The 12,620-nt window shown below is 47.1% G+C and overlaps 1 protein-coding gene across 10 annotated transcripts in view; it reads left to right on the forward strand.

Annotated features, from left to right (window-relative positions):
* The first annotated feature begins 7,818 nt into the window (after positions 1 to 7,818).
* PAK1 (p21 (RAC1) activated kinase 1) overlaps positions 7,819 to 12,620 on the forward strand; it is a 74,530-nt gene continuing 69,728 nt past the window's right edge. For 2 of the 10 annotated variants that reach the window (XM_064441515.1, XM_064441517.1), the window contains exon 1: positions 7,863 to 8,391. The gene's annotated coding sequence lies outside the window, so the exon portion shown is untranslated. Of the gene's footprint in view, positions 8,392 to 8,645; positions 8,701 to 9,939; positions 10,176 to 12,620 lie in introns of those variants that run through there. The other 8 variants (XM_064441514.1, XM_064441519.1, XM_064441512.1 and 5 more) reach the window with 7 other exon arrangements.

Genomic DNA, 12,620 nt, shown 5'->3' on the forward strand with positions numbered 1-12,620 from the left:
AAGGCCACCGTCAACAGAAAATAAGTTTCAGTATCGTGTTTTTCTGCAAGGCTGCTGTCTGCTAACACCAAGCCTTTGGACAGAGGCTGCCAATCTGATGGAGACGGCAATATTAAATGTTTCTTCACAATAGTTCACCTGCCTGCTGAAGATTAGTTCTCTGTATGACTGCACTGAGTCAGGTCTGCTCCACTAGGTTTGTATCTGCTGTAACTGGAAGCATCCAGAGGCAGTTTAAAGGATTGAGCTAGTCCGGGAACAGAACTGGGAGACAGGAGCGCCTGAATTCAGGAAGCATAATTGCAGTGGTTTTGCTGCACAGCCTGAGGCTACTGGTTGAGCTCTTACCTCATTTTCCCCATCTGCAACAATGCTCATAGGATGGTTTGGTGATAAATTTAATGCTGATGAAGATAATTATTTGGTAAGAATTGAATAATTTGATAAGCATCTCTACATATCCCAGAAAATGTGGCAAAAAGGAAAAGAAAATAGCCAGCCCCAAATCTGTTAATTAACAAACCCAGACAAGATGGTGAGATTCAGGACCAAAACCTCATCAGAGAGATTATTGCCAGTTACAGTGGTGCCTTTTGTCTAAATTGAAGATCCTAGATGAAGTTACTCTTCCATGACTAGTGCAACTTGACGTTCCTCTGGTTCCAGAGGCAGCTTGACAGGAATGTAAAATTAGAGGATGGCATGTTCCCGAAACCTCAGTTTTATCCTGGCGGTTTTGGAAGATCTATAGTATGCTAAAGTAGCCAGTGAAAAAGCTCAGGGGGGTTGTATGTTATTTTGCAGTTCCTGCAGGTATATACGAGGAAGCAATTGGAAAAGATTATGCAATAAGATTAATTTATTCAGATTTCCTGTGTCCTGCAGAACAATCCATGACTCATCAGTGATTTGGAGAGCACCGAGATGTACATCATATCAAAGGAATTCTGCAGGACCGGCTCTCTCGGCAGGCCTCAGGTGTGATCTGTATCTCCAGTGTAACTCTGGTTTTAGTGTGACCAACCAGTATAATTAAATTACTGGTGTCACTGTCCTCAGCCAAATTGCCCTTGAGCTTTTATAGCTCCCTCTATTGGATTAACTATCAAAGCTGCTCTTTACCTGGCAAATGGGTGCTCCATCTCTCCAGCCTTTTGATGAGTTAATGTTGCTCCACAAATCTGAATTATCTTGCTGTTTTTATGATACTTTGCGTGCTCTGAGTCAGTACAGATGATGTTGCTGAAGACCTTTACGTTGCACTTTAATAGAATTTAACTGCACCAATATTAGAAGCTGCCATGAAATATCTCAAATTCAGTGAAATTTTACCCCAAACATCTGAAGTCAGCTGCTCCATAATCTTTGTGTTATGATCCACTTAGTCCATCTCGAACACAGTGCAAATAGGTAGAAATGAAGGGTGGTGGGTTTGTATTTTCACAGCTTGTGAAGCATCTGAAACGCCCAGAGACTCCCTGGCTGTCAGCGCTCTGCAGTTTTTGGTTGCTATTCATGTAACCCAGTGAGGCGGAATAGCAGAGATAAGGGAGAGAACAGGGGAAGATTTCTCTCTGCAGTTTATTCTCCAGGGTTTTGTTCAGTCCCGTTGTAAATGGCTCAAGCTACTGAAGTGGTTCAAGCTATGACATTTTGGCAGGGTGTGAAACAAAATCTGGCAGAGGTGCTATGACTGAAGGGCTGGTTTTGTTCTCTCTGAAGTGTGCGGCAAATCTCTCGCTGGCTTCAGTCAGAACAGGATCGGGTCCTCCGAGTCACTCAGTTTGAATAAGCTCAGCAAAACCAGGAAAAGAATCTGGGTTTGTTACACCATTACACTGTTACAATCTCTTTCAGGCTCACCCTCCTCTGTTTACTGTGTCCTCCAATGCAGCCAAGACTTTCTGTGTAGAAAAATGAGCTGCTTTTGTTAGGTTTTGAGTAATAAATAGCCCTGGATTAGTAGTCCCTGCCTGATGTCTCATTCAGACCGTCTGTTGCATTACCTAGCCTTTTTTTTTTTTTTTAGATCCTGATACTGGAAGCAGAAGGTCTCCAGAGGCCTACTTTAAAAAAATCAATAAAGAGAGGAAAAGCTAATGGATTTTTAAATTATTTTAATTATTATTTTCTTTATAAGGTAGCCCATTAAACTTGGGCAGTCCCTAATGAAAGGTAAGTTCACTGCAGTGTGTTTTACCACGCTTTCAAAGTCATCTCCCTTGTTGCCTGGATGTTATACCTTTCTTTTTTATTTCTCCCCACTTATAGGTAAGGGAACATTTTAAGAAATAACAGAGTTCAGGATAATTTGGATTAATTTCACTTTTGGAAGTGTTTTTCTGGATTTCTTACTGGTTCGGCGGGAGTTGCTGAGCTCAAGTTACGCATTTCTAATCCATTTCTACTGTGTCTTCCACGTGCTTACAGACAAGGATTTATCTCATTACAGGTCTAGAGTAAAACAGACAGAATAAAATGAGTAGAAAATTATAGGACAGAAAGGTGGTTCCGAGTGTATGTTATAGAACCATCGCAACTCTGTAAGCTGAATCGTGGAAGGAAAACCTGTCACAGAGTTGTCTGCTGGAAACACTGTTCTGGGCAGCAAATTTACATTTTGGGCAACATGGTGCTATTTTTTTTTTTCTGAATTCTTTGTATTGCAGTGGGAAGATGCGAGTCATGGTTCTGGGCCAGTCCAGAGAACCTGTTCACACCTGAGGCCAGGACAGTCACCCAAACCGATCTCAGAAGGCTCTGACACACAATGTTGCAGGCCAGGGCCGCTTGCGTATACTGGCAGCTGGGCAAGAGGCAGCAACGGGAGCTCGTTCTGCGATTTCTGCAGGTATTTTGCCAGTCTGAAGATGTGCTCTCATGTGTTTGGGATGTTTGCCTTTACCATGCTGCTTTCCACACTTCCTGCCCTGTCAGCAAGTTCCTTCATGCTCCAAAGGCCCAAGTGAATAAGTGGTATTTATGACCTCCCCCTTTCCCCCCCCCACCTCTCAGTGGTGCCCCTTTAGCTCTCCCTGGGTGCCTCATTCTTCGTCTGCAGCACTGCTGTAAAATACTGCCTGTATTTTACAAGGCAGAGATGCTGCCATGATTTCCAGTCAAGATGGAAAGCTGATCACTAAAGGAGTATCTATACTAGATGCCTAGCCTTGCCTTAGGCTGGCTGGGTGGGATCAGGAAGGGAAAGGACTTTTGAAGATGAGGTGAACGATTCAGTAAGGATGGGGTGATGGAGGGAAGGGGGGACAGGAGGAAGCAGGACTAGAAACACCTGAGAAGAGTAGGGGCAGGGATGGATAGAGGCTTTTTGGGCTGCAGGCGGAGGGAAGTTCTGACACAGGGAGTATAGTTGAGAGATTAAAAAGAGGAAATTCTGACTCTGGCTTCATGCCTGCTTTTGGAGCACGTCAATACTGGTTTTTAATATCTGAAAGCAGGCTTTTCTGCTGTGGCGCTCATCTCCACAGATTCTTGCACAACCTAGGATTAAAATGCAAAATCATCAGTCAGGTTCTGGTGTGAATTCGCGTAGTTCCGGTGACTGACCCAATGTGTTTGAAGCTTATGCCCCACCACCCACAAAAAAGCTTATGGCAATTGAATATGTTTTTTTACGTAAGATTACCAGTGGCTAGTCATATTTTTTCAATAAAAAAACCTCTTCAGATCACTGAGAAAACATACAAAATTTAAGTCAAAACCAGGATCCAGTACAGCTCCCCAGAAACTTACAGCCTGAGTTAGCAGCATGGCTCAAAACTGTGATATGTGTGCTTAGATTCAGCTGTTAGCTAATGAATCAAAGACTGACCTCATTGTTAAGCCATTACCCATCTGTATTTTATGACTTCCAGAGATACACAAGGCTTCCAGAATCAAATAGTCACTTGTGGCTTCCCTAGTATTCACCCCGACTTGCTGACTGCTCACCAAAGCACTGAGTGCTCTTAGCTGTCTCTCTGCAATTTCCTGGCTAAAGGAGATCTGGAATGTAAAAACGTATTCATCACCAGAGGTTTTGCCAGATTCCAGGACTTCAGTGAAGCAGCAAGAGATGTTTTAAAATTGGAATGGCATGAAGATTCCTCTGAGTTTTCAATCAAGTATAGGGTAACTTAACCAAGAAGAAAGTAACCCTTAAGGAGAACCTGAATGATTTGGGGTTTCAGCACCAAAGAATTGTACCAGGTTGTGATTACTGTTATACCTGTCCCAGACAGACCCTGACTCTTTACTGCGAGCCTCTTGCTACAGAAATGAAGGGCCAAGTGGCAAGTGGGAACACGTCCAGTATGACGCTCTATCCAGAATGCAACAACTGGATATAGCCAAATACTGAGAAATGGAAGTGTGTAAGCTGGATTTTCAGTTTCAATTGATAAAACTGCAGACAGTGCTAAGATCAAACAAGTGTAATCCAGAGCCATCTTGCCTAAAATGGCGGCCGTGGTTCTTAGCCCTGTGTTTGAACTGATTCTAGGCAGAGAAATCTTAGCAAACCTGTCTCCAGGATGGCAGGAAATGCATGTCCATGTTAAATACGCACCCGATGCAATGCGCTGCTTCCATACTGATTCTAGAATCTGGAACTGATTCTAGCTTCCTTTGCGATGGGTATTACACACCATCTGACATCGGGATGTGTAAGATGGGAACCGGGGGCTGCTTCCCACCAGCCAGGTGTTCTGGCCCTTTTGTTATTTTGCTGCTTTGCTTTTCTGGCACTAGAATACCCTGCAGCTCTACTGAGGAAATGAAAGATTGTTGCTGATGTGCTCTCGTGTGTTTCTTTAGAGAAAATGTTTACTCTTGAGCTTCATAGATTTGTGTCCAGAAACACATTCCCCATTGCTTTAATCTGTTACCTGGACAAAGTAGAATGAAAAGGACATAGTTCTGATTTGGAAGTGTTTCATGTACATTTTGCAGAGCTGAACAAGCTTATACGATATGTAGGGCAGCGACGAATCACGGTCTGTCTTCTTCATCGCTTCACACCACTATAACAACATTATTTTGCTGGACTGACTTCTGATTTACAGGGTGAAAAACCTCCAGGCAGTAGTGTGTTGACCCACCATCACCTTCAGTTTTGCTTGCCAGTGCTTGCTGTTTCTACATCTTTGCAGTGAGATCTTTGGCTGAGGAACTTCGTAATTGTGTATTGTACAAGACTCCATTTTTCTTTTTGTCTTTTTCCAATCCTTACCTGGCTACTAAGACTTAAAAACTTGTAATTAGTTTTCAAGTCATTCATGAACTCTGGTTTCTTCCTTGTAGGCTGAGGAAAATTTGTCTCTAATTGCTAGAGCAGAATAAAGGAGTGGACAGAAGATTGCAGGGGACTAAGTTGGTAGGTCATAACAAGTTGCTGTCCCTCAGCAGAGATTTAGCTTCTGTGATTTCACATGCTCTTGCGTTCCCCCTGTGTTGTGTCAGACAAGGTACTTGGGGATTTGATGTGGCTGAAAAACACCCGGGAAAAATCTTAGGTGGACCAGTTCCTTGATCCCTTCCATTACATATAGCTGCCCAAATAGCTGTGCTGGCACAGTGCGGGGAGTAGCTCAGGCACAGGGTAAGAACTATCAATACTGGTGCTGCTGACAAAACCAAATCATCGGGCTGTGCCCTACGGCAGCCGGACTGCTCATTCTGCCATACGTCTGAAGGGAAGGAAAATGCGGTTCTTACATGATCACTGTAAAATCAATTGTTCAACAGAGCTGGTCTTTGAGGCTGGGGCCTGGTGCCAGGCTTCTTCCCACAGAACACAAGAGACCCTTCTGAGGTGTAAGAAATCCCCTTTTCCCCTTGGTACTGGAAAGGGGCCATCTGACTTCACCCTGAGTAAAAGGCAAGATGGATCCTTTCCCTGAAAACCCCGAGCACCTTCTGTGCTCTGAGTGCTTAGAACGCAAATAAAATGATCTACATTTCACTCATTCCTTTCTCAAGTACCAAATTCTGGTTTGCAGCGGCAGCTCTGTGTCCCATTCCAATGCTGTTCGTGGACATCCCAAGTTCCTCTCCCACCTTTTGTTTGGGAACTCCCTCTGCAATATCCAGCAGTAGTTGCAGACAAAAGAGTCTTAAAATTTGGGTAAATTCATAAAACTATAAATATCGTAATCCCAGGATATCCCCTCAGGGGATCTCTAGGATTCCGCATTACTACAGAGTAGGATAATAATTAAATGCAAGAATAGAGTTCTGAACGTTTTGCTGAGATCCCTTGGCAGTGAAGATCTGAAGATTTAGTTGAAACAATTTCTGAACTGAGTTAACCTGCGTATAGATGAAGTCTTTTTTCATCCTGAAGTGGCTTTAAAAGCACCTATAATTAAAGTCCTGGTTATTTCATGCTGCTTTAAGTACCTTTATACAGATATAAATACAGCGATAGCAGGGGCCGTTAGAGCAATACACCAGTTGTACGGGGCTTTAGGGCAACCCCTGCTGTTACCTTACACAGCCGTTCTCCAAGTGGTTGAATGAACATATTTGCTAAAGTATCTTGTCAAGCAAGGCATGTTTATGAGTATTTTGAACCAATCTCTTGCCTGGCTTCAAGATTTATTTTTCAGACTATCAGGGAGCATCCGTGACTCCAGGGCTGGAGCCCCTCTGCTGCGAGGCCGGGCTGGGAGAGCTGGGGTTGTTCAGCCTGGGGAAGAGAAGGCTGCGGGGAGACCTTATTGTGGCCTCCCAGTGCTTAAAGGGGGGCTGTGGGAAGGATGGGGGTGACCTCTTTAGCAAGGCCTGCTGTGACAGGACAAGGGGTGATGGTTTTACACTAAAGGAGGGGAGATTTAGACTGGATATAAGGAAAAAAAATTTTACAGCAAGGGTGGTAAAACCCTGGCCCAGGTTTCCCAGAGAGGTGGTCGATGCCCCATCCCTGGAAGTGTTCGAGGTGAGGTTGGACAGGGCTCTGAGTGACCTGATCTAGCAGAAGATGTCCCTGCCCATGGCAGGAGGGTTGGACTGGATGGCCTCTGAAGGTCCCTTCCCACCCTAAACCATTCTATGATTCTGTGTTTCTTAAAGGGCTTTGTGATTTTGAGTGTGCTACAAAATGAAGTTACTCTTCAGGTCTGAAGGGCAACTGGTCAGTTTTAACTCCAGCTTTGTGGATCCCACGTCCAAGCTGAGCCACACAGTTTTTCTCCTCCTGCAGCGATCATGTATGCACAGCTCCCACGTAACTGGGGGATTCTTGATACGGGCTGATCGCGGCCGCCTTTGCAGCGAAGCGACCGACACGCTGCCCTGTACCCACATAAGCACCGTTACGTTGCAGCCAGACTGCAGACTGCGGCCGGGCCGTGCTCCGGGGGAGTGCGCACACTGCCTGTGTGATTTGGAATCCAATTTTCAATGTATCCAACAGAGGGAAGTAATTCTAAGCGTGCGGTTCCACAACAGGTTAAGCTGATCGAAATCAGCTCTGCTACAGCCCCGCTCTCCCTACCAGCCCCAGCCTCGTGTTCTCACTTCCTCCATTTGTTTATTTTTACGGGGTTAATTTTCTGCTGGTTTAGCTCCCAGACAAACTTATCAGGGGAACTGATAAAGGTTGGTACAAGGGGGAAGGGCAAGACTGTGGCAGCGCTGTCTTAATCTGTCGTTTATGGACAAGCTGTGTGGGTATAAAAGGCAGGTCTGGGGTGGTGACCTGCCTCCCTTTTGCCTGTATCTACCTGCTTCGCTTAACATTTTACTTTTGTATGTCTCGACAGCACATTCCAAGCACGCAACCCCAGCGTGCCCATGCTCTGTTCTTGCGAGCGGTGCAGCTGTACGCCTGTGCAATCAAATCCCTCCTCTTTCTCCCTCAGCAGAGCACGAGTGCTGAGCCGAAAACTCCTCTTAACCAGGGCGACAAGTTTCCAGCGAGCGTTGGATCACAGGGAGAGCAAACACCCGTATCCCCACGATGTAAGGTACAGATGTCTCGCCTCGTGCAGCGCAGAAGCAGGGTAGAGCCCGTTTTATTCTCGCCTTTTTTGGATCTGCATGCACACGGTCCCTAGCACAATGGAGCCGGCTCTGCGATAGCACGGGCTGCTGCGAGTAACAGAAATAAAGTCACTACGGTGTTGCATGCCAAGGGTGTAATTGCCGGTGACCCGCTCCCGCGTTGTTGCCCCGTCGATGGCGTGATCACCCATGACTTTTACGTCCCAGGCCAACGCCGCTCCCTCCCTCTGCCCTCCAAAAGGTGCCGGATACGGCCCGCAGCTCCCAGGTGCGGGGCTCCGGGTGGCAGCCTGCAGCTGCAGCACGGCTGGAGCACAGCCCACGGATTTCCCGAAGCAGCGCAGAGGGGAAACAAACTGCGGGTTCCAGATCTGCTGCACCGGGAAGGTAACACCCCCCCCCACCCACCCCCAAACTTTTCACCCTGGGCCACTCGGCCGCGATGCTGCGCCCCAGCGGCGGCTCCCCACGCCCGGAGGATGTGGTGGGGGGGGGTGTCCTGCCTCTCCCCCCGGCTCCTGCCCCGTCGAACCCGGCTGCCCACCTTGGGGGGCGGCAGGGGGGGCCCCCCCGAGCCAATGGCAGCGGCTGGGGCGGGGAGGGAGGGGGGAGGCGGTGCCCGGCCGACAATAGGGGCGGCTGGAGGGCGGTGCGGGGAGCGGGGAGGGCCGGGCAGCACCTTGCGGCGGGCGGAAGGTGAGTCCCGCCGGGCTGGGGAAGGGGATTTCCTCGACTCTTCTTTTGTAGCCGAGAAGTTTGCAAAGGGATCGAGCGGCCGGGTTGTTTTTTTTTTTTTTTCCCTTTTTTTCTTTTTTTTTTTTAACCCCCCTTTTCTTTTAGAAGGGGGGGGGGGGGTACCGAACCTGCCTCCCTCCTCCTGCCTCCCTCCTCCTGCCTTCCCGGCTCATTCATTTAACAAAGGGAGTTGTTCTTCAGCCCCCGGGCTTTGCAAGCGGGGAGCCGTTTGGGGCCGCATGCTTGGGGTCCCGGGGCAGAGCTTGGGGTGGGAATCGGGGCTTAGCCTAGAGTTTCTCCTGAGCACCCGGTCCTGGCCTCGGTTGGAGGGCCGGGTGCTTTGGGCACACACAAAGAATTGAGGAGCTGGACCCTTGCTGGGCGGTGGGGAGATGCAGCCCGGGGCTTTGTGTGGCTGGTGCGCAGGGATGGAGAGGTGGGAGCGTGTCTTGTAACCCCCCCGCCCCCTCGTTCCCTGCCAGTGTGCGTATGAAACCGTGGCTTTTTGCTATTAAAGTATTCAAAAGCAAAGCTGAACTTAGGATCGTGAGATCATTCAGATTGGAAGGGACCTCAGGAGGTCTCTAGTCCAGCCTCCTGCTCAAAGCAGGGGCTTCTGCCTGGGGAGTGGGTGGCAGTGAAGGGACATCGTGAGATGGGTGGCACCTCTGGGTGCTCTTTCCACTGTGCGTGAAAATGCCCCGATCCACAGCTCTCCCATGCCTGCAGACCCTGCTCTTGCCGCTTTTGTTATCCAGCGGGCTTAAAATTCATGATTGGTGGGAATAGCTGGCTCCATCCGTGTGTGTGTCGTGGTGCATCTGCTCCTGCTGAGCACTGCTTGATCCTTACTCCGAGATTACCCCCAGGAGTTTTTTCTTCAGGAACAAGATTTATAAATAGATGTCAAAACGTGGCTCTTTGCTGGGGACCTGTTACCGGCTGTAAGGCATATACACTTTGTGTGGTGATTAAGTAGTTTTTATGTATCTGTCTATATATATGTACGAACAACTGGAAAAGCTGTTTAGTTAGCCAAGGTTTTCAAAGTGAAAGCGGGTATTGTAGTTGGGTGAAATGGCTGTGTCGGGCACGGGAGGAAGAGTGTTCTCTCTGCTTGCGATTACTCTTTGTACAGTGACTCATGGATGCCTTTCACTGAACTACCTCCCCCTTCTCCATACCTGGAGTTTCCTGGTGTTGCACACATTACCTGACAAAGCAGGGAGCATCTTCCCCTCCGCTGTTTTAACATCTCGTAGTGTGGGTGTGTTCATCTTGCTCACAGCTTTTTAGGATAAGGCTGGGAAAAGTCCTCCTTGTGGAACAGTTTGTGTGTGTGCATCGCCACTGAATGCTTAGAAATTGCTTTTCCCTGCACGTTTTCTGTGGATAAGTCAGAGGAGTAAAACTCATCTCTGCGCGGAGAACAGAAGGTACAGTGGAAATTTAAATAAATCTATTAAACTGTGGATTGCCTCTGTCTTGTGCCATGGGACAAAATTTGTTCTTAGCTGTACTGTGTAACAAAGCTGGAGTTCAAGAATTGGGACTGATAAGCGGGGTGGGTATTTAGTCTGTCTGAGTCCTGTGGGGAGGGACCAGCTTCTTTAAAAAGGGTGATACGACTACTGTTCTTTGACTTGGAAAGGAAAGCCGAAAATAAAATTGAAGAGGAAAATGCTTTTGTAGCATGACAGCAGGAATGCTTTGACTGATTTTAAGGAATATTGTGTGCTCTGGATGTTGCTCAGAAGAGTAGGGAAACGTAAGGCTTTTGGTTCACGCTTTTCTATGCATCATGGGGATATTGGAAGAAACGTGTGACAAGTCCAGCATAACTTCCACAAGTGAAAATATATTGCCTGTTTATTGTGTTTCTGACTGCCTTGCTTGCACTGGATTAAAACCTGATGCTAGAGCTCTTTTTGCCCAAGAGCTCAAAGAACCGTTTAGTTACTGCTGATACCTGCGTATCCTTTTCCAGGTCTGTGCAGACCTTTTCTCTCAACTTTGACTACAAGTGCATGAATTTCTCCTAGTTTGCTAATTAGTGTTTTGGGGTTTTTTTAAAAATGAGTGAGCTGCAGTGTAGCTTCATTCCTTCTTTCTCCCTTCTGTGCACCTGTCTCGCTTCCTCAGCGTGGGAAGTTTTGTAATTTCAAAAGCCAGTTGTTATGGTCCAGTTCTCTTATATTTTTAAGAACGTACAGAACCATCTAGAGCTGAAACAGATTTTTCTTAGTAGAAATATATAGAAACGATCCAGAGCTCCACCCTTAAAGTGGTCTGGGTTTACAGTTCATCCTGTCAACAGCAGATAACAGAAGTAAATAGACTTTGTAAAGGATCTGAAAAACAACCACCCTTTTGTGAGGAGGTACTTGAAACAGACTGAAACCAGGCGACTAAAATGAGAAGTCATATTTCTTTAAACCCTAGTCCATCATTAACCCTTTGACAGGTACAAGAATATCTCTTGTTGGCTTTTACCTCTATGAGAAAGCAAGAGAGTATTGTGTGCCAGAATTGTATTGTGAAAAGTGCCTTTTTCTGTGCCTGGCAGGGAGCTGAACTCATTTTCTCAGCCTGATGTCTTGGCCTGTATAGGAACTGGGGAGGACATAGACATGTTCTGCTTGATACCGAGGGCTGGCTCTTACAGAGAAAATAATTTGTCTAGTGTGTGGCTTTTCTTATGCACTTGCACAGCTCTGACCTGAGGGGGGGGAACTGCTTTGCACCCGTGTTCCCAGAGATGGGAGTGGCTGGGTCCTTCCCCTTTGGCAGCACAACTGGGACTGTCAGCAGATGCTCACTCATGCGGCACATAAGTCACTGTGATCAGTTCTTCCCTTCTAAGCATAAGGCATATGATGCTCTTTAGGAATTAATAGCTTAAAAATGTCTGATGCTGCTTTTGCTAACCAGGTTTTTACTCAAACTTAAGTCCAAGCTTGAAATTCCCGCCCTTGGGTGTGGCTGTGCACGGCACGTGTAGACGTGGACGTTATGGACGTTATGGCCGTGAGGGGTAACGCTCAGTGCTGCCACTGGTGATGCCTGCTCCTGGCTTTGTGCAGGGGAGGCAGCTTCCTTTTGTCCTCTTCCTCCTCAGGCACATCCTCAGAGCTACAGACAAGTCATGGGGTCCTCCCACGTTCTGTCTCCTTTTCAGCACGTGGCAATGGGGCGTTTGTCACAGTTTCAGGGCCCTTCGTGGGATTCACTTGATGAAAACATAGGTGCTCAGAGCTGAAAGCGTCGATGCTCAGGGCTGAACAAGTCTCTCCAGGGTCCCATATGATCAGTAGAGAGGAAAAGGCCCTTCTAGGGTGTGGTCTGTATCATCCTCCAGTATGGGTTTAAAAATAAGTCAGAGAGTTGCACTCTGAAAATGCTGATTCTTTTTTGTAGACACACTGGCCTCCTTTATCTCCCCTGTGTTGTCTTGTACGCGGCAGCAGGTAGCTTAGAGGAGTTTCACTTATTTCTCCCGCTCTGGGAATGCAGGCAGGCAGCATTGCTAACAAATCCACTGACAAAAGTACTGTAGGAGCACAGCTTTCACGAGTTCCCCTCATTTTAGCGCTTGTTTGTTGGGGTGGGGGAAGGGGAAACAAAAATCCCCCATCTGATTAAGTGCATTTCCAGGGGAATTTGAAGAAAAAGTGGAAGTGTTCAGTTCTGGTTTGTGTACTGATATACTTCTGGTAAATTGTCCAGGCTCTAGAATAGCTGTTCAAACTGGCAACCCAGGTGTCCCGGCCTCCAGTTGTATCGCTAACGATGGCCTTTCTCTGACTCTTGTGTCTAGTCGGAGATGCAGGTTAAACAATAACTTTCTTTCCCTGATTTCTTTCCTCCTTGCACTCTTGTGC

The sequence above is a fragment of the Phalacrocorax carbo genome, chromosome 1 (assembly GCF_963921805.1).
Source record: "Phalacrocorax carbo chromosome 1, bPhaCar2.1, whole genome shotgun sequence".
Classification (NCBI taxonomy): Eukaryota; Metazoa; Chordata; class Aves; order Suliformes; family Phalacrocoracidae; genus Phalacrocorax; species Phalacrocorax carbo.